This window comes from Balaenoptera physalus (genome assembly GCF_965194825.1).
Source record: "Balaenoptera physalus genome assembly, chromosome: 12".
NCBI lineage: Eukaryota > Metazoa > Chordata > Mammalia > Artiodactyla > Balaenopteridae > Balaenoptera > Balaenoptera physalus.
This window is the reverse complement of record NC_138897.1, coordinates 46521288-46543040: the sequence shown is the minus strand read 5'-3', so window position 1 is coordinate 46543040 and position 21753 is coordinate 46521288. Positions and strand designations below refer to the sequence as shown.

The window sequence follows — 21753 nt, the reverse complement described above, 5'->3', positions numbered from 1 at the left end:
CAGGGAATAAACCCAAAGTTTCTGTGACTTGGCCAAGGTCACGGAGGAGACTCCCGGGCTTTCTACCGCTAAGCACAACTTTCTGTAATACCGTCTGCGCTCCTGAGGCTGGCTACGCTCCGAGTATCGTCGTAAGAAATGGGTTTGACCCTCCCATCCTCACCCCATGTTTTCACAAGAGAACCTAATGGCCCTTGAAAAGGTGTGAACCCGCGCACGCACATATTTTGGCACCAATATATACATATATATGTCCTCAGATAATCTTGAGTAAATTTAAAAATAAATTTGAGGCTAAATGAGCTACAAGGCCACAGCCCCACATATTGGCTCCCTCCTCCACCCACTTTCCCTAGGGACTCTTGGAAATATACTTGTAGAGGGAAGTAGGGAATCAGGGAGAGGACAGCAATGCTTGAAAATTAATAAACGACAATAAGAAGAAAAAAACACTTTTGGTATGAGCAAACAAACAAAAAAGAAAGGTGTATTAGTAATGGAGTCTGAAGTGATGAGAGAAAAGGCTGGTTTACTCAGTCTATGCCAGACCTAGGGGATTAGTGGAGAAACTTGCATCTTAATTAACCTACAATGATATTAAATTTGAAGAATTTATTTTTTTAAGAAATTCTTGCTTCTACAGCGGTATTTCATGGGATAAAATTTTTTGCTGAGTTAATTGCTAACACAAATAGCAAGACAACCCAAAAGTGTACAAGGGAATGTATTTATGGCGATGATGGGTAGGTTAAATGACTCAAGGCAATGAGGAATCTGAAACAGATCCTCAAGGGCAATCTTGGCAGTGGTGTGAAGTCATAGAAGGTGGTTTAAGGAGAAAATGGACAGCAGTCAAAAGCTGCAAGGAGAATAAGGAACTGTGAAAAGCCATGTGATTTGGCAGGAAGTCAGAGGTGAGTTCATCAGCTAGGATTCTACCAAATAGCTGGACCCAAGAACCTAAAGTTTCTTTTAAAAAAGGGAGGCTTCCCTGGTGGCGCAGTGGTTAAGAATCCGCCTGCCAATGCAGGGGACATGGGTTCGAGCCCTGGTCCAGGAAGATCCCATGTGCTGCGGAGCAACTAAGCCCACGAGCCACAACTACTGAGCCTGTGTGCCACAACTACTGAAGCCCGCACTCCTAGAGCTCTGCAACAAGAGAAACCACCACAGTGAGAAGCCCACGCACCACAATGAAGAGTAGCGCCTGCTCGCCACAACTAGAGAAAGTGCGCGTGTAGCAACGAAGACCCAACGCAGCCAAAAAAAAAGAAAAGAAAAAAAAAGGGAGCAAATGTAAACGATTGCTTGTAATAAATAGTTCACAGCTTGATAAAGGGCAGGTTTTTGTTTGTTTTTATTTTTTTAATATTTGGGTGGAAAGAAATTAACAGGAACAAACTCCTAGTAGAGCAAGCATCTAGCTGTATACCAGATGCATGGTAAACACTGGGAATTCAGATGTGAGAGACAGATTCTTTTTTAAAAAAAAAATTTATTTATTTATTTGGCTGCGTCGGGTCTTAGTTGCAAGCATGCGGGATCTTCGTTGCGGCATGCAGGCTTCTCTCTAGTTGTGGCTTGCAGGCTCCAGAGCATGCGGGCTCAGTAGTTGTGGTGCTCCAGGTTAGTTGCCCCGCGGCATGTAGGATCTTAGTTCCCTGACCAGGGATCGAACCCGCGTCCCCTGCATTGGAAGGTGGATTCTTAACCACTGGACCACCAGGGAAGTCCTGAGATACAGATTCTTGCTCTTTAGGAACTGATAGACTAATTAAGGAGAAGAGTATATAAACTGACTATTCCAAACAAAGTGGCAGATGTTCTGATGGAGCTACCTACAGGATGCTACAAAAGCACAAAGAAAGGGAGGTGTTGGGGAGAGCTGAGTGTTGATACATTTCAGACTGAGGGACCAGAGCAGAAAGTTTAGATTTGTTGGATTGAAGGATGTCAAAACATGAGTGGCTGCGGATGAGGGTGAAGAAGTAAGCAGGGGTCTAGTTTTGAAAGATTTGGCAGGCCAAGTAAAAGGCTGTGAATTAAAATTTTAAGCAGGGTCTTGAGCGAGTGGCTCAAGCATATCTGCAGTTCAGATAGAATTCTGATGGCAATGTGAAAGATGGGTTTGAGTGGAGACCTAACTGAAGGTAGGGTGACCAGCTCTGAAGCTACTGCAAGGTTCCAGGCTGCAGCTGATGGAGGTCTGAACTAGTGCACGGGGGGAGAGGATGGAGGCAGATTCAGGAAATATTTGGGAGGCTGGTGTTTGTTGGATGGTAGGCTGACCATTGGGTGGATAGTGCATCATTAAAGTTTAAAAAAAAACAGTATGAGTAGGTTTGACAGTGGCTTATGTGGACTTTTGAGGGGAGTTTTCGGTAGCCTGAATCTGAGGCTGAATGAGATGCTTTAATCAATACCATACAATCACACAACACAAAATTGGACACTTTGTGAGATTATGTGAAAGTAAATATCAAATGTGCTCTATATCTGAATGCTTCTCCTGTATATTAAACTCCTTGTAAATTTCTTCTTCTTTTTTTTTTTTCCCCTGCGTGGCGCAGCTTGCGGGATCTTAGTTCCCTAACCAGGGATTGAACCCACGCCCTTGGCGTGGTTCAGTGAAAGCTTGGAGTCCTAACCACTGGACTGCCAGGGAATTCCCTCCCTGTAAATTTTATAAGCTACTTATAAACACAGTGAAGGAAGAGGACAATCACTTTATTTATTTATTTATTTTTAATTTTTGAATTTTATTTCATTTATTTTTTTATACAGCAGGTCCTTATTAGTCATCAATTTTATACACATCAGTGTATACATGTCAATCCCAATTGCCCAGTTCATCACACCACCACCCTCCACCGCTTTCCCCCGTTGGTGTCCATACGTTTGTTCTCTACATCTGTGTCTCAATTTCTGCTCTGCAAACTGGTTCATCTGTACCATTTTTCTAGGTTCTACATATATGTGTTAATATACAATATTTGTTTTTCTCTTTCTGACTTACTTCACTCTGTATGACAGTCTCTAGATGCATCCACGTCTCTACAAATGACCCAATTTCATTCCTTTTTATGGCTGAGTAATAGTCCATTGTATATATGTATCACAACTTCTTTATCCATTCGTCTGTCAATGGGCATTTAGGTTGCTTCCATGACCTGGCTATTGTAAATAGTGCTGCAATGAACATTGGGGTGCATGTGTCTTTTTGAATTATGGTTTTCTCTGGGTATATGCCCAATAGTGGGATTGCTGGATCATATGGTAATTCAATTTTTAGTTTTTTAAGGAACCTCCGTACTGTTCTCCATAGTGGCTGTATCAATTTACATTCCCACCAACAGTGCAAGAGGGTTCCCTTTTCTCCACACCCTCTCCAGCACTTCTTGTTTGTAGATTTTCTGATGATGCCTATTCTAACTGTTGTGAGGTGATACCTCATTGTAGTTTTGATTTGCGTTTCTCTAATAATTAGTGCTGTTGAGCAGCTTTTCATGTGCTTCTTGGCCATCTGTATACCTTCTTTGGAGAAATGTCTATTTAAGTCTTCTGCCCATTTTTGGATTGGGTTGTTTGTTTTTTTAATATTGAGCTGCATGAGCTGTTTATATATTTTGGAGATTAATCCTTTGTCCGTTGATTTGTTTGCAAATATTTTCTCCCATTCTGAGGGGTGTCTTTTCGTCTTGTTTATGGTTTCCTTTGCTGTGCAAAAGCTTTGAAGTTTCATTAGGTCCCATTTGTTTATTTTTGTTTTTATTTCCATTACTCTAGGAGGTGGATCAAAAAAGATCTTGCTGTAATTTATGTCAAAGAGTGTTCTTCCTATGTTTTCCTCTAAGAGTTTTATAGTGTCCAGTCTTACATTTAGATCTCTAATCCATTTTGAGTTTATTTTTGTGTATGGTGTTAGGGAGTGTTCTAATTTCATTCTTTTACATGTAGCTGTCCAGTTTTCCAAGCACCACTTATTGAAGAGACTGTCTTTTCTCCATTGTATATCCTTGCCTCCTTTGCCATAGATTAGTTGACCATAGGTGCGTGGGTTTATCTCTGGGCTTTCTATCTTGTTCCATTGATCTATGTTTCTGTTTTTGTGCCAGTACCATATTGTCTTGATTACTGTAGCTTTGTAGTATAGTCTGAAGTCAGGGAGTCTGATTCCTCCAGCTCCATTTTTTTCCCTCAAGACTGCTTTGGCTATTCGGGATCTTTTGTGTCTCCATACAAATTTTAAGATTTTTTGTTCTAGTTATAGAAAAAATGCCATTGGTAATTTGATAGGGATTGCATTGAATTTGTAGATTGCTTTGGGTAGTATAGTCATTTTCACAATATTGATTCTTCCAATCCAAGAACATGGTATATCTCTCCATCTGTTGGTATCATCTTTAATTTCTTTCATCAGTGTCTTATAGTTTTCTGCATACAGGTCTTTTGTCTCCCTAGGTAGGTTTATTCCTAGGTATTTTTTTCTTGTTGTTGCAATGGTAAGTGGGAGTGTTTCCTTAATTTCTCTTTCAGATTTTTCATCATTAGTGTATAGGAATGCAAGAGATTTCTGTGCATTAATTTTGTATCCTGCAACTTTACCAAATTCATTGATTAGCTCTAGTAGTTTTCTGGTAGTATCTTTAGGATTCTCTATGTATAGTATCATGTCATCTGCAAACAGTGACAGTTTTACTTCTTCTTTTCCAATTTGTATTTCTTTTTCTTCTCTGATTGCCATAATGACATTATAGAGACATTCACTCCTCAACTTTGTATTCACCTTCATCACGACATTCCTTCATCCCAGCATATTTGCTTTCTACCTAGTTAAAGGCTTTTAGTGGTGTGGCTCTGTTTCCATTTGTGCATATAACCATTTTTTTCCTTGCCCAGAGTGTGTGAAGCAGATGTGTTAGAGACAAGCTGCTGTATTTCTATAAGGATAATAGGTTAGAAAGTCAAGAAATTTAGCTTTAGAAATAAAAAGCAATTTGCCTGCAATGGAACTATGGTTTCCAGAGAGTGGTGGATAGAGTGTGTGTAGCAAGTCCAAGTGTGGATGCACATTGAATGGCTATGAGAGTTTGGATGTGTCCCTTTGTGGAAGATACGAATGAAGTACCAACTTAGGAAAACAACTAAGGAGGCATCCCAAACTGAGTTCATGTTCTTCCCCTTATACCCTCAACTGGCCCCGCTCCCCCAATTCCTTGCTTTGATAGTGAAAACTACTGTTAACTCCATGTTCCAGGCAAAAATCTTAGAATTCATCTTGGACTTTTCCCTCTCCCTCATTCTACTACACCCAGTGGGTCCAGAAGCCAGCAGAGGGACCTGGTTCATTCCCTGACTCTGCCACAAGCTAGCTGTGGGCAAGTTCCTGCAATTCTCTACTCCTCATTTCCTCATTTATAAAATAGGGATCATAGTAGTCATCTCATTGGCTGAAGATTAAATAAGATAATGTACGTAGGTAAAGTTCCACAGGTGATTCCAGTGGACAGCTGTATCAGTTTCCTGGGGCTTCTGTAACAAAGTACCACAGAATTGGTGCCTTAAAACAACAGAAATTTATTCCCTCACAGTTCTGGAGGCCAGACATCCAAAATCAATTTCACCGGGCTGAAATCAAGGTGTCAGCAGGGCAGCACTGCCTCTGGAAGCTCTAGGGGAAAATCCATTTCTTTCCTCTTCCAGCTTCTGGTGGCTGCCAGCATTCCTTGGCATGTGGCTGCATCACTTCAATTTTCAAGGCCAGTATCTTCAAGTCTCCCTCTTCCTCTCTCTTGTAAGGTTAGAGGTGATTGCATTTAGGGTCTACCTACCCAAAAAATCAAGGATAATTTCCCTATCTCAAGATTCTTAATTTAATCACCCCTGCAAAGACACCTTTTCCAAATGAGGTAACATTTACAGGTTCCAGGAATTAGGATCTGATATCTTTGGGGACCATTTTTTGGGGGTCTACCACAACAGACAAGGTTGAGAATCTCTATATTAGGTAGATAAGGAACTGCCTCAAAAGGAAAGCTTTGGAAAAACAAGCAGTTAAGAGGAGAGTTCTAACCCATGGTCTATGGGCTCTCTATCTGTGTGCCTGATGTGGTAACCACTAAATACATGTGGCTAGTTAAGTTTAAATTTAAACTAATTAAAATTAAATAAAATTAGAACTCCAATTCCTTGGTCACATTTGCCAGTTTCAAATGCTTGTAGCCTCATGTGGCTCATGGGCTACCATATTGGACAGCACAAGTACAGAACATTTCCACAATCGCAGAAAGCTTTAATGGACATCATCTCTCACCCCTGAAATATGTTTCTAGATGCATATGTTCACTTGTCTGGGGACAGGGTCTAACAGAAGACACAAGTTACCAACACTGACAAAGACCAGCCTGTTGATGTGTTTTATTGGCTCACTGTTTTAAAATTGAATCGGTTCCTAACATGGACATTTTGATTCAATACATTTAAAAAAAAATCACACTACTTCTTTTGAAAAACTGAAAAATCTAGGAATACTGATCCCGCATTCCCTCAGAGCAAACATTTCCTGGACAAAGTATCTGCTACCTGCTTTAGACAGATCATGCTTTCCCCAGTTGCCAATGTCCCCACCTGCCCCCTGCCATTTCTATCACTAGTCTAGCCCCTACAGGTTAGTGGAGTTTGAGACTTCTGATTTTCATCTTCTGATTCTCAAAGATGTCCAAGATTATCGCTTCTCAAACTTGAATGTATCAATACATACAGATCACTTGGGGATCTTGCTGAAATGCAGATTCTGATTCAGTAAGTTTGAGGTGGGACCCGAATTTCTGCATTTCTAATACATTCCCAGGTGATGGTAATGTTTGAATAGCAAGGCTCTGATGGAATCTAGAATCTATTTTCTATCAATAGAATAACTTAGTGGAGAGCCAAATTCAAGCTGCCAGAGACATGTTCTGAATATTGGAGAAGTCACAGCACTAGTAGCAGTACTGAACAATTGGTAAATGAGGCTTCTTCCCCCATCTTTAAAATGGCTTCTTTGGTATTTAATAGTGAATTTGTACCAGTTGAAATCCAGTTTAATTATTCACAGATATGGGTGGAGATGTTTTTAATTGCCCACTCAGCAACTGTTTTTGAGGTAAAGGCTGCCAATATACTTAACATAAATCATTTTACCAAAACATCTGAAGAGGGGATTCCCTGGCGGTCCAGTGGTTAGGACTCAGCGCTTTCACTGCTGAGGGCCTGGGTTGGATCGCTGGTTCGGGAAACTAAGATCCCTCAAGCCTCAAGGCGCAGCCAAAAAAAAAAAAAAATCTGAAGATGATCAAACAACCTGAAAATGATGCACATCTCCCCAGTGTGGATTCTTTGATGATCAATTAGAGGGATAGGACTTGTCCCCAGTGTGTATGCTCTGAGGCTGAATAAAGGTTGAGCTTTGAGTAAAGGTTTTTCAAGAAAATGTCCCAGGACTGAAAGACAAGAATTCACAGATCAAAAGGGCCAGCCCTTTGTGTACTCAACACATGGGATGAAGACCTATATCATTATGGAATTTCTCAAAATTTGGGAGAGATTTAAGATCCTAAAAGCTTCCAGAATCTAACAGGCCACAAACTAAAAATTGAAAAACAAGATGGTATTAGACTTCTCAGTCTAGAAGGTAATAAACAGTGCCATCAAAATCTTGAGAAAAATTATTTCCAATTAAAATCCTGCTGGGAAGTTCCCTGGTGGTCCAGTGGTCAGGACTTAGCGCTTTCACTGCTGTGGCCAGGTTCAGTCCCTAGTCGGGGAACTAAGATCCCGCAAGTCGTGTGGCATGGCCAGAAAAATAAATAAATTAATTAAAAAATAAAAAAAAAATAAAAAATAAAACCCTGCTGGATCATTATGCAAAGCGAGAAAAAGGACATTTTCAGGCATGCTAAGTATTAAAAAAAATTTACCTTCCATGCAGCCTTTTTCAGGAGACTATTGGGTGTCTACCAAAAAGAGAGTAAACCAAGTAAGAAGATATGAATAGAGGATTCAGCACAGGAGATAATTAAGGAAATTCCCAAGAGGGTGATGAAAGGAGGTCCCAGGTGGCAGTCGGAGTTAAGCAGCAGAGGGATGGAGAGCTCAAGGAACATGACTTCAAGGGGAAAAACAATGGTGCAGTGGAGTACTGGGTGTGTTTGTTTTGTTATGTTCCAGTGTTGAGAGGAGATTTATACTCTGGCTGAAAGTCAGTGGAAAAATTAGTGGTAGATGGATAGAAGACTAAATAAAGGGGGAAAACAGTGTTATCATTTATCATTAGATCCAGGTAAACAAAATGGTATATAAGAAATTTAATTATAGTATATCAGAAGGCTTAGCTATGGATAATATTTATATAGTCATAATAATGTAAACACTGAATTCTTATCTAACCAAAATAGGTTAGAAGTATATTGGGAGGATTGAGATTGTGGGGAGGAGAATCCTGTGTGATGAAGGTGCCTGTGGATTTATAAGAGAGCTAAGTCCTTATCTCCCATAATAGGAGCTTAGTCAATGATAGTTAAAGTGAAATATCAAGAAGAAATAGCTGTATTAACAAGTTATTTTTAAAGTGTAAGTAAATCCCCATAGAAACAGCTATAAGAGTTGAAGGTAGATGCAGTCCTGGGGAGCAGGGGTTGGGGAAGGGACTGCCCTTGTCCATTCTAGGTCTTGTAGACCAATTTGACTTTTCAATTATATGTATTATGACATCAATTATAGAGAATAAACTATCATAGCACCTCCCATCCCCTTTAAGCCTTCTGTATTGAGGCTTCCACCCTCACCCCCTTACTAGTCTTCCCTGTTGCCAAATCTAATTCACTTGTTTTAGTTCTCATCTTCTCAGAATTTCACATTATTAACTACGGTACTTCTTCCACTTTGAATTCTTTGTCCTTCATTTTCACTACTCCTCTGTCTTCAGGTTCTCTTCCTTCTTCTGAACACTCTTTACAGTGGTTCCTCTTGCTCTGCAATCCCACATATTGAGTGTTCCCCATTGTTCTGCCTTTGGTTCCTGCACTTTTCATGTTGTAGGCTCTCTGTGGGCCAGCTCATCTATTTCCACCTGTAAGCCTTCACCAACCATCTCTAAGCTAATCAGCTCCAATTTACATCTTGAGCCTGATCTTTTCCTTGAGCCTCCTCCCCACAGAGCTGAGTGCTGATCAGACATGACCACTTGTTAAGTCAGACAGAGAGAGAGAAAAACCGTGTGATATCCCTTATACGTGAAATCTAAAAAGAAATGATACCAATGAACTTATTTACAAAACAGAAACAGACTCACAGACTTAGAGAACGAACTTATGGTTACCGGGGGGAAGGACGAGGGCCAGGGATAGTTAGGGAGTTTGGGATCGACATGTACACACTGCTATATTTTAAATGGACAACCAACAAGGACCTGCTGTAGAGCACAGGGAACTCTGTTCAATGTTATGTGGCAGCCTGGATGGGAGGGAGTTTGGGGGAGAATGGATACATGTATATGTATGGCTGAGTCCCATTGCTGTGCACCTGAAACTATCACAACATTGTTAATCGGCTATACGCCAATATAAAATAAAGAGTTTAAAAAAATTAAAAAAAACCAAAAAACAGAAAAAAACATTACCACTTGTTTGTTTTACAGACACCTTAAACTAAACATGAGCTACTCCTCACTTCTCCCACACTCACCTCTTTTTCCTCCTTATCTCTTGAACTAGCACCACCATCCACTCATTCCCCCCAGTAGAAATCTGGAATCTTCCAGATATGTCTATTTCACTCATGTACATGTCAGGCAGTGTCTGTGTCCCATCCATCCTTGGGCTCTCTGTGTCCTTTATTCCCTTTATGGTGGCTGGCACATTGATCTCTACTTAATTCATGCTCCATAAATGCAGGAATAAAAAAGAAGAGGATCAAATTGATAAAAGGGTCAGTTTCCCACTAGCAATGGGATGATGGGAGTGGACTGGAAACGATATGAAATTTGATGTATACTGGTAGTGGGAGTCCAGGGTAAGGTCTGAGGTGACGAAGGACGAAGTCAAAATGTTAAATCTGAAATTCAGCAAAGAGTGTTCAGATGGATTTAAAGGCATAGTTACCAGAGAAGACAGATAATCCACGAGGAGGAGAGTGCAGTGGGTCAGAGAGCTGCTGCAGGTACATATATTGCAATAAAAGCATAATGGCTTCATGACAGTTTAATGTGAAGAGATGAAGATAATACATTTCATACAGTACTGAACATCCATGTCTGGGAAGACAGTAAAACCCAATGGGAGGGAGACAAAAGGTAGAGTTTCACAGTCTGCTGTAACCTTGGGTGTTTAGCACACTGTCTATGTGGAGTCTTGCTTCTTGCCTCTCTCCCGAAGCATGGGGCTCCAGATGTTCATTTATGAGTTGGTTCTCTACAAACTGCAACTAAACATTTGGTGCTGTATTAGTTTCTTAGAGCTGCCATAACAAATTACCACAAACGGTGCCTTCAGACAACAAGAATTTATCTCGTGGTTCTGGAGGCTAGAAGTCTGAAATCAAGGTGTTGGCGGGGCCATACTGCCTCTGAAGGGCCTTTTCCTCTTCCTAATTTCTGATGCTTGCTGGCAATCCTGCATCACTCCGATCTCTGCCTCTGTCATCATATGGCCTTCTTCCTTCTAAGTGTGGCTTCTTGTCTCATCTCCTTTTAAAGGATTCATTGGATTTAGGGCCCACCCTAATCCAGTATGACCTCATCTTAACTAATTACATCTGCAAAAAATATCCATTTCTAAATAACGTCACATTCTGAGCTTTCAGGTGGACATGGATTTTGGGAGGACACTATTCAACCCAGTTCAGTGTGCCTTTGCCTTTTAGCAGTTTATTGCAATTCACCGTTCTTTGCCTGCTCTGTAAACCTGAAATTGGCCTCCTAAATATTTTCCCTTTACCCACAAACATGATGTTACGATTTGTCAGTAGGGGGCGCTGGAGAAACGTTGCAGGAGGAAGGGGATTCCCTTCCCCGTTCTGGTGTGCTGGCTCAGCTTGTGGCTCTCCAGGATCCAGCAGCAGCTCTCCCTGCAGCAGTCTTCTCCTGCACCCTCTCAGGCAGTTTCGTAGCACACTGCCTCTAGTGAGATACTCCCTTGCCTCTAGAGGGAAGACTTCCAGCAAGATGCACTACCATGGCACAACAGTGACTCCTTTCTATCCAGTGAGCCATGACTGCACTGCAGAGGAGGCTCCTAATCAAGTAAACAAAATGACAGACTCGGTATATGTAAGTCAGTCCCTTACCCCAGTCACCCCAGTGCTTGCTCCACGGGCCATAAACAAAGTGGCCACAGTGGCAGGGATGGAGGCTATGCGTGGGCTAAAAACACGGACTTTACCTACCCAAGACTGACCTGACAAGCATTACTGCTGAGTGTCTAACCTGTCAACAGCAGAGGCCAAAGGTAAACCTCTCAAATGGCACCACTCCCCATGGGGACCAACCAGCCACCTGGGGCAGATTGATTACATTGGACCTCTTTCTTCATAGAGGAGGCAGAGGTTCATCCTCACTGGAATATTCATGACTCTGAACATGGATTTGCCTCCCCTGAACATAACACTTCAGCCCCACCATCTGTGTACTTACGGAATGCTTTATCCATCATCTTGGTATTCTGCGCAGCACTGCTTCTCATCAAAGAGCTCATTTCACAGCAAAGGAAATAGAGCAATCGGCTTATGCCCATGGAATCAACTGGTCTTACCACATACCCCATCACCTGGAGCCGTTGGCCTAATTGAAAGTTGGAATGGACGATTCAGTTGTGGTGCCAGTTGGGAGACAACCCCCCAGAACAATGGGATTCTGTCTTAACAGGGTAGAGTATAGGCTTTGAATCAGTGACTGTTATATGATGTTCTCTCTCCTGTAGCCAGAACACATGGATCTGGGCATCAAGGGGAGGAAGTCGGAGTGGCTCCTTTCACTCTTAAACTCACTAAGAAGAAATGTTCTTCCTTCCCCAGAAACTTTGAGCATCGCTGGTTTGGAAGTCATAGTCCCCAGGGGAGGAATGTTTCCACCAGCAGACACAATGGTTCAATTGAATTGGAAAGTGAGAATGCCTCCTGGACATTTTGGACCTCTTATACTATTCACCCACTGGCCAGAAAAAAAGGGGTGGGGGTTACTGTAAATGAGGTACTTGAACTTGGGCTGCTACTACACAATGCAGGCAAGGAGGACTATGTCTGAAACCCAGGGAGTTATCTGGGAGTGCTTCTTAGTACTTCCATGCCTAATAGCGAAAGTTACTGGAAAACTACAGAAACCAGGAAAGGCAGGACTGAAGACTCAAGCCCTCTTGGGAGTGAAGGTTTGGGTCACTCTGGTAAGTAATGAACTCCAACCAGCTGAATTTCTGGCTGAGGATGGGGAAAATGTGATGTGGACTGGGCAGTGGAAGAAGGAAGAGAGGGGTACCATTGACAGCCTCATAACAAAACACAGAAATAATGGCAGTAGTAGCTTCATATATATTCTCCCTACATATATGTGAGTTTACTGAATATACTAAACATTTTCTTCTTCTATCTCCTTTCTATTTTTATGTTACATACATGTAGTTGAAAATTAACTTTACAATTTATTCTTTAGGAACAGAATATTCAGTGGGACTCCACCTGAATTTGAGGAGTGATTAATATAACCATTGATGGATATGGTGCCTGTTGGAACTGTGTGCCTCTACATTTTGAAGAAGAGGTGAGAACTTTACTTTTAATACAGAAAGTTGTATTTTGTTACGGGAAAAATTAGAGGTGTTTTATTGATGTACAGAAGTTCAAAGCTGTGTAGAAGGCTGCACATGGAAGCTGAAGAGCCAGAGGGCTCTCTCTCCTCACTTGTATTGCTGTGATACTGCTCCAGCTATTCTTTGAACCTTTAAGTGTCTCTTCTTGTCCTCTCCAATTTGAGACACAGCTTGTATCACCATGAAGTTTCTTCCAATTTCCCTATTCTGTAGTGATTTTTTTCTTCTCATGACCCTGAAGAACTTGACTATATCGCACATTTAGCATCTAGTTGTACTCTGAATATAATTTTCCTCTCATTATTTGGTGCATTACACTGCTCCTCCACCAGCCCCAGTCCATTTGATCCTAAGCTCTTTTAGGACAACGTCTCATTCCTTTTTTGCGTCATCCACCAAAAATACACACGTGAATACACACGCAATGAATATCTCTTAATTAACTGCCCTTGTTTGCCGCACTGATTGTCTGTTTCTTGCTCCAAATTTACTGTTTCAGCTAATACAGTGTTTCCCAACCTAATCTGACTAGAGATCGCCTTTGACATTAATATGTCAAACTTACTCAAAATTACTTGGAAATTTTTTAAAATTCATCAAGTTTTGCTTGATATAGAGCAGGGATTTATGTAAAATATTTTATTCTGGGTTAGTACATTGTATCATAATATGACTTTCCCCCACTACTTAAAAATAATTATATAAGAATTAAAATGACATACTGTAGTTCCAAAAAAATTAAAAAATAAAATTACTATATGATACAGCAATTCCACTTCTGGGTATATACCCCAAAGAATTGAAAACAGAGTCTTAAAAAGATATTTGTACATCCATGTTTATAACAGCCTTATTCACAGAAGATGGAAGCCAACAAGTGTCCATCAACAGATGAATAGATAAGCAAAATGTGGCATAAACATACAATGGAATGTTAGCCTTAAAAAGGAAGGGAATTCTGACACATGCTACAACATGGATGAATCTTTTTTTTTTTAATTAATTTATTTAATTTATTTATTTTTGGCTGCGTTGGGTCTTCGCCGCTGTGCGCGGACTCTATCCAGTTGTGGCGAGCGGGGGCTACTCTTTGTTGAGGTGCACAGGCTTCTCATTGCAGTGGCCTCTCCCGTTGCGGAGCACAGGCTCTAGGCGCACAGGCTTCAGTAGCTGTGGCACGCGGGCTTCAGTAGTTGTGGCTCGCGGCTCCAGAGCACAGGCTCAGTAGTTGTGGCGCGCGGGCCCAGCTGCTCCACGGCATATGGGATCCTCCTGGACCAGGGCTTGAACCTGTGTCCCCTGCACTGGCAGGCGGACCCCCAACCACTGCGCCACCAGGGAAGCCCAACATGGATGAATCTTGAGGATATAATGCTAAGTGAAATAAGCCAGTCGCAAAAAGACAGCTACTGTATGATTCCACTTATATGAGTGTAATCAATAGAGTAGTCAAATTCATAGAGACAGAAAGTAGAATGGTGGTTTCCAGGGGCTGGGAGAAGGGGTATGGGGAGTAGTTGTTTGATACAAAGTTTCAGTTTTACAATATGGAAAGAGTTCTGGAGATGGGTTGCATAGTAACATGAGTATACTTAACACTACTGAACAGTACACTTAAAAATGGTTAAGATGGTAAATTTTGTTGTGTATCTTTTACAGCAATTTAAAAAATCTAACAGAGTCCATAAAATAAAATTTATAGATGAGATTGTTTAGGAACCAATGGAAAAATTATTGAGAGAAATTAAAGACTGAAATAAATGGAGTGACATCTGTGTTCATGGATTAGAAGACCTGACATTGTAAAAATGACAGTTCTTTCTAAAATTATCTGTAGATTTCATGCAATCCCAATAAAAATTTCAACACTTTTTCTGTAAATTAAAAAGCTGATACAAACATTTATATGGAAATGCAAAGACTTAAGAAGAGCCAAGACACTCTTCTTTTTTTCAATTGAAGTATAGTTGATGTGCAATACTATATAAGTTACAGGTGTACAATATAGTGATTCATAATTTTTAAAGGTTATATTCCTTTTATAGTTTTTATAAAATATTGGCTATTTTCCCCATGTTGTACAATATATCCTTGCAGCCTGTTTGATACTTAATAGTTTGTACTTCTTAATCCCTAACCCCTATATTGCCCCTCTCCCCTTCCCTCTCCCATCTGGTAACCACTAGTTTGTTCTCTATATCTGTGAGTCTGTTTCTTTCTTGTTATATCCACTAGTTTGTTGTATTTTTTTAGATTCCACATATAAATATCATACAGTATTTGTCTTTCTCTGTCTGACTTATTTAACTTAGCATAATATCCTCCAAGTCCATCCATGTTGTTGCAAATGTCAAAATTTCATTCTTGTTTATGGCTGAATAGTATTCCATTGTATATGTATATACCACATCTTCTTTATCCATTCAATTGTTGATGGACACTTAGGTTGCTTCTGTATCTTGGCAGTTGTAAATAATGCTGCTATGAACATCGGGATGCATGCATCTTTTCGAATTAGTGGGTTTTTTTTTTTTTTTTTCAGATATATACCCAGGAGTGGAATTGCTGGGTCACATGGTAGTTCTATTTTTAGTTTTTTGAGAAACCTCCATACTATTTTCCACAGTGGCTGCACCAATTTACATTCCCACCAACAGTGTGTACGAGGGTTCCGTTTTCTCCACATCCTGCTCAACATATGTTATTTGTGTTCTTTTTGATGATAGTCATTTTGATAGGTATGAGGTGATATCTCATTGTGGTTTTGATTTGCATTTCCTTGATGATTAGCAATGTTGAGCATCTTTTTATGTGCCTGTTGGCCATCTGAATGTCCTCTTTGGAAAAATGTCTGTTCAGGTCTTGTGCCCATTTTTTAATTGGGTTGTTTGGTTTTTTGAAGTTGAGTTGTATGAAGAAGAGCCAAGACACTCTTAAAGGAGAAGAATGAGGTGGTGGGACTTGCTGTTGGCTATAAAGATATATTAAAACTCTGCAGTAGCTAAAAAATGTGTTATTAATGTAAGAATAAATAAACATACCAATGGAAGAGATTAAAGGTACCAGGAATAGATTCACACATACATGGTTAGTTGATGAGTGACACAAGTAGCACTGCAGAATAGTGGGTGAAAGGTGGTCTTTTCAATAAATAATGTTGGATCAATTAATTATCTATGTAGAAAAAGTAAAGTAAAATTTTATCCCTACCTCACACCATACACAAAAATAACTTCCAAGTCAATTTTAGGCCTAAATGTGCAAAGCAAAAAATAAAGATTTTGGAATATAACGTAGGAAAACATCTTCAAGTTATTGGGATGAGAGAGATTTTAAAAATAGGACATTAAAAGCACTAACCAAAAAAGGAAAAAATGACAGATTTGTCTTATTAAAATTCAGAACTTCTATTCATCAAAAGATTGAAAAGGCAAGCAAGTGTGGGATCTCAGGATTTTAGCTGTGCACCAAATGAGGGGGTAAATAACTAGTCTCATTTTAAGTGGTAGCACTGAAGATAGCTCCAGTCATTTTTATTTTTAAAAAATTTAATTTAAAGGATATACTGTATAGCATAGGTTATACCCATTATACCCATTATCTTGTGATAACCTATAATGGAATATAATCTGCAAAAATACTGAATCACTATGCTGTACACCTGAAACTAACACGATATTATAAATCAAGTATACTTCAATAAAAAATTTAAATTTTTAATGTATTTTTAACTTTTTATTGAAATATGGTTAATGTATCATATTATGTTAGTTTTAGGTTTACTACATAGTGATTTGACTTTTGCATACATTATGAAATGGTTACCACAATATATCTAGTAACCATCTGTCTCCATACAAAGCTATTACAATATTATTGACCATATTTCTTACGCTGTATATTATATCCCATAGCTTATTTATTTTATAACTGGAGGTTTGTGCCTCTTAATCTCCTTCACCTATTTCCCCCCAACATCTTACTCAGTTCCAGTAATTTTTAATAGTATTTTTGAAGGTTCCAGATTTGTTTAACAATATTGAGAGGACCTTACAGCTTCATCAGAGAGTTTGGACATTAATTTTGACTATACGTAGAAGACTAAGCAAATAAAAAATTGAAGCAATGTAATGATCTTCAAGGAGCAAGAACATACAAGGATATTACCAGGAGGAAAATATAATTATATAATACTTTCTGGTTCATCTGTGAATAATACTTACAAAATCATAAATCATAATATGGTAAAGATGATTTATTAATATCCTATTATAACTATATTTAGAATAATTATATATAAATACAGACTAATATTAAATTAAAATTAAATATTGAAAGATATATTTGTAGTTAAATATATTTTAATTTATTAATATTGTATTACCAGTATAATTAGAGGAGGAGGAGGAGGTGGTGGTAGGGAAAGAATTAAATCCGCATCTTCCAAGGTAGTAGTACAGTGTTCTTTGCCTTCTTCTCCACGAGAGGGCGCAAGGTGAATAAGATTGTCAAATCCATTGTTTCAGCCAGGGCCTTCGGCTGTGACCACGGACTACCACTTACTTCCATTTTGGTAGAGTTAACAAACTACTATTGTTAACATCTAAACAACTGTCTTTGAGGTCCAGGAGCTGTTGAAGGGATACCCAGATGAAGAAGTCATGATTTAAGCACTCACAATCTAGTGGGGTCCCAGAGGGAACAAAAATAATACATTTGGAGGGTGTGCTAAGGGCCCAAGGAGTCCCACAGATAATGAGTTGGGGTGTTCCTTCCGAGAGGTTGGCATGGTTGGGGGTGATGCACTGGATGAGGCAGAGCGATGGAATAGACTGAACATGGAGAGATCAACTGTGGGAGCACTGAGGGCCCAGGGCTGCTGTGGGAATGCAGGAAATTCTTCACCAGCAGACTCGGGGCCATGATGAAAGAGGCGAAGGTTTCTTAACCAACACTCTGCCTGCAAACACTGGGCAGTTTCTGAGGTCTGTTCTCCCTTCTCTGTCCCTTGCAGTCTGCTCTGTTCCCTTAAGGGCCCATGACTTTCACACAGACACCACCCCTGCCTGCCCTGCCCCACCCCCATGACCTTCTTCAGGTGCGCTTCACCCTTTCCTCACAGAGGCCTTTCCTTATCCAGGGCCATTTCCTCTTATTCTTTCAGGCTTTCTCCACTTATCTGAGGGTTTGCTCCCTGGTCTCTAGGCCTCTTCTCCTCTCCTGGACCTTCCTCCCCAACACCAGGATTGCTGTCCTTCTTCCCCCTGGTCTCACATCTGTCGCCCAGTCAGCTCCCTTTCTGGAGGGCTGGAAAGGGACTGACCCTCAGGACCCCTGGGGCTCTGGTGAATATGGCTGACGCTCTTTTCACACCTCTGCTTTTCCTTTTGTGGCCAGGTGTTCACGCTGTATCCTCGACATTTCAATCTGATATTTCCAAAGCAGTAGCACTGCTTATGGACTCTGAACTTGAAACATGAGAAAGTTCTGCACTGCCCTTTCAGATCTTAAACCTGGTTCCAAGTGAGCTTGTCTGTCGTGTGGTGTGATGGTGTGATGGAAATCACAGGGGTCACGATGCACAGGCCCGCCTCCTGGTGCTGACCTTCCCGGCCAGGGTACTTGGGGAAATGAAGGTACTCTGGGAGTCTCAGTTTCCTCACCTGTAAAATGAAGCCAACGAGAGCAATTACCTCATAGGATTGTCCTGAGAAGTAAATGAGGTAACAATAAATGAGGTAGTGTTTCCTAAGCATCTAGGAAATCCTTTACACTAAAAGGAAGTGCTAAAAAATGTAGCTATTATTATTATTTCTTCATCTGTGACACTCAGGTGGGATTGCCAAGGGCAGACTGAATGATCTCCAAGAGGCTCCTTCAAGCTCTTTCCTCTGAGTTTGTCAAATATGACTCGCCATACATGCTGCACGGGTTTTGCTTCCCTCCTCTGTCTCCTCATAGCTTCCTCATAGCTTCCCTCCTCTGTCTGTCTCCTCCGGTAACCCCCATGCCGCCCCAGCCCTGGGACACCTCAGTCAACAGCTCTTTGTGCTAAATTCCTCGCTGTTCGAAAGAGCGAGTGGTTTCAGTTCTGGTTGCAGTGGCTTCACCATCTGGGGAGTCAGCTCCAGGCAAGTGGCATCCACAGGACAAACCAGAGGAGTCATCACCATCTCTGCTCATAATCTGGTTTCTAGATATGAATATGGGTCAAAGGACACCGTATTGGTTGCCATGACAAACCACCTGGCGTATATAAATGTTTTCATTTCTATTCTGGAACAAAATCTCACACAGCCTGCAATGGGACAGTGTTTCCGGGCCTGAGGGGAGGCTGAACCTTCACTGATGTGTCAAACTGGTCAGATTGTCCATTCCCCTTAAGACATTTCTGTTTCCTGGCATTTTGCTGTCTTCCTGCTTTAGAACAACAGCAGCCATGAGTAAACTCTTCACACATTGCACGTGCAATCAAGCGTGGCAGGATTGAGAAGCGGGGCTTGCGTCAGCCCAGTTCAGGCTGAATGACAGGTGCTGCTTTCCCAAGTGACAGAGGGAAGGCAGGAGTGTTTCGCAAGGACCAGGCTCAGGCCACTCAAATGAGAAAGCTGGCCTGGGGTCAACTTATATCCCAACCAAGGAGGCTGCCTGACGAGCAGAGCCCCACAGCAGAGTACAGAGGCTCCATCAGACACCTAAAGGCTGAGGAAGGAGTCTGAAGTGACAGACCTGGAAAGAGATCCCCAGAGACTAGGTGTTCAAAAAACCCACAAAAGTACTTCAGGGAGGAAAGTGCTTGCTTCATGGAGAGAGCTGATGCCAGAGCAACACGGAATTCCAAGTTGTACGAGGACTCCCTGCCCCACCTTCACCTCCACCCTGGGTGGGGTCAGAAACCACAGCAAAGGGTGGGGCAAAAGTCATAAACGAGGTTGACGAGAAAACAGAAAAGTATCAGGACCTTTTCCCCTGCAGGTGTGATGGGAAACCCAGCCCAAACATGAAATTTAGTTTTATTATTATTATTATTATTATTATTATTATTATTATTATTATTATTATTATTATTATTATTGACACCATACTTTAATTAGTAGCCTTGCAGTGACTAGAGGATCTTTGGTTACTCATAAGTTACCAGAAAAATCTTCAGAGCTGCTGGAGCGCTTCTCCTCGGGGCAGGGGAGAACTAGCCCCACCTCAGGGGAAATGAGTGATGCTGTCTGAGCCCATCTCCATGAAGCCCGTTTGCTTCTTATAGAGGCCAGGCTGGCAATCCACGCCAGAGTTAGGAGTTCAATGGAGTGGCCATAAGGAGCGACAGTGGCTGTCGGCTTTATTCTAGTGCAGGATGCCGAGCCCCAAGACGAGCAGAGGGCTTTTCACATCTCCCAGAAGCAGGGGATCTCTGCTGAGCTGGATAGGATGGGGGGTAGAGGAGAAGGGAGGGTGTGAAATAGACTATTCAGAGGGAGTGGATGTGACTGTGACCGAGGAGTGCAGAGACCCTGGTTGGCGGGGCTGCTGCTCATTTGAGATTTGTGACATCTCTGTCCCTTTGATACCTGCTTCTTGGGTCCGATGGCTGGATGATTAAGGTTAACAAGCACTGGGGTTTCACCCCCGTGTAGAGAAAGGCTGCAAGAAGGGCATTAGATGGCAGGTGGTGACATGCTGGACCACAGGTAGTCTGGGCCAGATGAGGAAGAAAGGGAGACACCAGCACTGCAGACCGTGCCCCATGGGTCCAGGTGTTGGAGCTGGGATTAGTAGAGAGCGGGGGCCACAGGAGCTGGAGGTGCCAGGACAGCAGGCTCCCCAGCAAGCTTCTGAAGTGGGGCATCTACTTGTGAAAATAAGATCTGGGCTTAGGCTGTGGGTGCTGAGGTGTAAGGAGAGGACGACTGTAGAGATGGTGAAGGACTGAGAAACCAGAGTGTGGTGGTTCATCCATTGTAGGGAATTGACAGGGGACAGGTAATGTTAGGAGAAACACTGACTGAAGCCGCCCACCCTGGCCAGGCACCACAGTAACCATCTGCATGAGTTATTTTACAACAGGAGGTCCTGGTAAGGAACATGGAACTAACAAGCCACCACCAACCAGGAGAATTCCGGAAAGGTCAAAAGGAGACGCCAGTCCATATGTCCTACCAACCTCCCAGAATCTTCCTCGCTGGAATCCATCTTGGCTGAGTGATGCGTGCGCCACCAGGAAGGACTCTGAATCAGAATGATTGGCCAGAGACAGCCGGAAACTAACCCCATTACCAGAAAACCAGAGACTGCGAGCCACGTGGCAGAGCAGTCGTCCTGGGTTCCCTTACCCTCCTGCTCTCCACCCGGGTGCCCCTTCCCAGTAAAGTCTCTTGCTTTGTTAGCACGTGTGTCTCCTCGGACAATTCATTTCCAAGTGTTAGACAAGAGCCCACTCTCAGACCCTGGAAGCAGCCCCCCTTCCTGTAACAGTAAGAGGACCAGGTCAGTCAGTCAGGTGCTGCAGTTGCTACAGAGTGAGGTGAGTGGAGGTTGGCCACAAGGAGAATCATGAGTGGTAAAGTCTTCAGGGCATGAGCTCAACTTCAAGGGAGAGAAATGGATTAGAAATGGACTTGGATGTTTGGAATGACTGGAATGCTGCAGTGTGATATCCAATTATTAAGCTCTGGTCCTTACACACACACACACACACACACAGCCTGAGCTGACCGGGGCCTAGATCAGTAGCTGGCAAATTGCTGGGGAGGAGGCCTGGCACACTCCCCTGGTCTACAAAGTCTTTATTCTTCATCCCTAACCCTCCACCAGGAGTGGGGTCATCAAAGCTGCAGGACCCCATGGATTCTCCAGGAAGGAGAGAAGCGTTGGGGAATAAGCCCCCAGGCCCATCAACAAAACAGGGAGGGAATGAAGGGAG

At 41.8% G+C, this 21753-nt stretch overlaps 1 long non-coding RNA gene across 2 annotated transcripts in view; it reads left to right on the top strand.

Moving 5' to 3' along the window:
• The window catches only part of LOC309639212, a 64443-nt gene that overhangs the window by 585 nt on the left and 42105 nt on the right, over nt 1–21753 (top strand). For both annotated transcript variants that reach the window (XR_014251515.1, XR_014251516.1), the window contains exons 2-3: nt 4–202; nt 12680–12787. This is a non-coding gene — a long non-coding RNA (uncharacterized lncRNA). The remainder of the gene's footprint in view (nt 1–3; nt 203–12679; nt 12788–21753) is intronic.